Below are 3,755 nucleotides of genomic sequence, written 5' to 3' on the forward strand. Positions count from 1 at the left end.
CTGGCCGACTCGGCAATCGAGCAATTTCGATTTCGACATGGCCAAACAAGCAACTCTCGCACACGAGGTATCTAGTGATCTGTAAATATATCGAACTCGATTGGATTGGCCCCTATCCCGGGCTAACTTAGAGCTCCGTATGTCGCTACGTTCTCTTTATCCCCCCTTAATATCCCTGTATATGTATGCTTAATACACATACGTGAGAAAGTCTCTTTATAGTACTTTTGCAAACTGTTTCTCCCTAGTCCCGGGTAAGGAGGTAGAGAAAGCGCAAGGGCCAACGAGAACGAAAGTCCTGGAAGAAGATGAAACGATAGAAACTCTCGGACTTTCATCCTCTACCCGGGAATATCCGGAGCTCTCTCGCAGCTCGCGGAAAATCCGAAAGAAAAAAGCCCTTCGTCGCTCTCCGCTCGCACTTTTGTGTTTTCGTTTCTTCTATTTCAACTTGTGTATCTTCAGCTCCTTCTCCCGAATGATGAAGCAACGTTGACGTCTCTGCTCTCGATCTTCCGCTCCCTTCGTTTCTGCTTCTACTTTCTTTTGTTCTCGGCGCGCCTGCAGGAGAGCTTTTGGGAGAGAATAAATATTGCTCGAACATAAATACTTCGCGGCCAATCACCTAATGAACCGCAACGAAAATATTAGCCAATCGGGGCAGAGTGCTGAGCTCCGATACCTGGCACGTCACTCGCACCAATCTCGGGGATTTAGCAATGCGACCAAATTATTTTGCGACCATTTTTTTTACTGAAAGTCACTAGGATTTACTAGAACTCGATTTCAGACAAGTTTTTTTTAGGAACGAAGTTTCTGCATGACGATTGCCGTCCGAACTTTGATTTTCATGACGAAAATTCTCCTTCATCATTTATTTCTTCATTGTAGAACTCGACTCCAACTTTGCTGGTTTCGAAGATTAATGAAAAAATCGTGATGGAAATTCTCCAGCAATAATGCACGCGTACTTTTAGCGAGGAATATCGATCGTCGAAATTATGGCACTGGGTCAGCCATCCAGGGGCTGTTTTAGGGAGAATTTTTAAGCCTCGGAAAAGGGGAACGATATGTTCGTGTGTATGAAATACGCACAATCGTTTGTACGAACTCACGAAGAGAAATAATGTCTGCGCAGGGGCAGTGCATGCAACCGAATTTCCCGTCATTTCTCTGTTGTCAAACCATTGTATAAAATCTTCATCGACAGAAAGTTCGCTTAAAATTCATTTTTATGACGAATCTCCGAATCGCGATTCGAATAGTTTCAAAGAAAAATTCGTTGCAAATGTTCCTCGACAATTCTTCTCCTAGTCGAGTCCGAAACGGAAATTTTCACAAAATCCAGCAAAAACTGGATTAAAAAACGGGAGTTTAACGTTGGCTTGAATGATGAATCGACTGGAAATTTTCCGCACAACTTAGTCCGTCCGGTCGGCGAAGAGTTAGAACAAATGGATCTTTTTTCGACGCGTGTGCGATAGTAAGTTCGAAACCGTTTAGAGAAGGGATCGGACAACTTGCTTAATATGTAAGCGGGTATATCTATAGGCATGAAAATTCGTAGGAGAATGGGGTGCGAGGGGTGGCGAGAGCATTTCATCGAATATTATAAAATTAAGGCAGACGCCGCGCGGCAAAGTTACTTAGGGCGACTTAACGAAAATAGATTAAAAGTTGTTCGGCCGAACTGACGGTGGACGCGGACGAGAGTTGATGGTGCACCGAGCAGCTCCGGTCTGATCTTGCGGGGGGTTGCCCGAGAGGTTGGAGCGAGGATAGCGTTGGTTTAGTCCGTTGATTTTGAGCTTTTGCTTCTTTTGCCCCGGCCCCGTTCCTCTCGCTCGCTCGCTCGCTCTTTTTCTCGCCGAGCTCTTTCGCTCTCGGAGCGCGCGGTATGGTGTTTGTATTTTAATGAGGGGGAAGCTATGCTAATCCTCGCGGTGCTGTGTCCTTCTATAGACGTATATAAAGGCGACCAGCCTCACGAAAGCTCCGCCGTTTTTCCATTTTCGCAAACGCGCTTCGAGCCCGCAACGCAAAAGGAGTGAACACGCTGCTCTCGCCCGAGAAAAGGCCGCTGGAGGGAAAGCAGTCGCGACAACAGCCCCGCGGTATCAACGCGATCGCGTCGAATAAAAAGTCGGAAAAATGAGTCGAATCGCCCTGAAACTGCGCTGATTAATTCACGCCTCGCGTTTCGCGTCGGTATTTGCAATTTTTAAAAGGGGTAACGGCGGGCTCTACAGCACCGCGTCGTTTTTATTCAAATACCCGCGTTTGTACGAGTTTACGCTCCGGTGTAATTCCCCCCGCACAAAATGCATCGGTCTCCCTAACCCCGGGGGCGCTGCATCCGAATTTCTTGATTTGCGAGCTTTTCTTCCAGAATTCGGGAAACGACTATTCAAAAGAGGAGCACTCGTTCGGAGCAGGAAGAGAGGAAAAACGCGAAGAATATTTCGCCGCGCTCTGTGGAGATGCTCGAAAATGACGCGTCGAATATTCCACTTCTTGCGTAGCATGGAAAAGAGAAAATACACGGGGTAAGGGCTGAAAAGGAAATCGCACGTAACGTCGAAACTCCCGGAAGGCAAAACTACGCTTTCCGCCTCGTCGATCGCCACATGCAAATGCTCGCTTCTCCCTCCCGCATACAGTCAAATGTAACCGCCGAGTTATAAAATGATACTGAGTCTTGTGCGCTGTCTGCGTGTATACGCTCATGCCGACTGAATTTTGCCGGGATTTCGTTGGCTCGCGTGGAAGCTGTTGAAACTTTTCGTCAGTCCACATTTTTGAGACGGAGAAATTCTGAATTAAATAATTACGCATGCAAAGCCGCACGAATTCCCATCTTTTTTCACGCTCTTGCCGCCTCCCCTTAATTTTTCATTCCGTTAACACCTTAATCGTTATCCGATATCGCGAGTGGCCACCATAAACTGGCTTTAAACGATGCAGATCGCACGAAAAGCGAGAATTCGAGTACGGAAACAGCGTCGTTCGCGGTTTCTCACTGCGCGAGGAATGGCGAGAGACGCCCAAATCGAAGGAAATCAGCCGTAAGGAATCGCGATAAACAGCGTATCCTGGAAGCAGCCCAAAGCCATAGTTTTCCCAGGGGGATTGAGGTCATGCACGAGAAGTCTCAACGTCGAATTACGATCATCGGTTTAAGCGTCGCTTTAACGAGCCCCTCGCTTGATGTTTACCGATCACGAGGAATTCCACCCTCGAGAAACAACAGCGCGTGGTCCACAAGATTGGCTTGTATACAGAAACAGGTGGTGTTGATGGTCAGAGAAAGAGAGTGAGAAGGAGGAAGAAAGGGAGGGAGACGAATGTGTTGCGAAGGGATGAAAGGACGAGAGAGCCGGACGATTAAAGGAGACGCGAAGAGGGGGAAGCGAGAGCTGGGAGGACTCGACGAATGATTTACCCTTCGGGAGCAACCCTTAAACGCTTCGTTCGGGGCAAGGAACCCTCGACCCTCCATGGACTCTCGGACATCGATAATTTATTTACTGCCATTATCATCGTTAACGAGAATTTCACGCTTCCGTGAGGAATCCCTTCAGGCTTTCCTCGCCATATCTAATTATCGTTGTGCAATTCTCGACAATGAAGCTTCCGTTGCACTCATATGGCCAGTTTACAAAAAAAAAAAAAATGATTTCCCTCAGGCAACGAAGCTCCGAAGATCGCAACAAAACTCAAACTGACACGAAGCTTTGTCGAAACGACCAAAACTT

Source organism: Venturia canescens, chromosome 9 (assembly GCF_019457755.1).
Source record: "Venturia canescens isolate UGA chromosome 9, ASM1945775v1, whole genome shotgun sequence".
Taxonomy (NCBI): Eukaryota; Metazoa; Arthropoda; class Insecta; order Hymenoptera; family Ichneumonidae; genus Venturia; species Venturia canescens.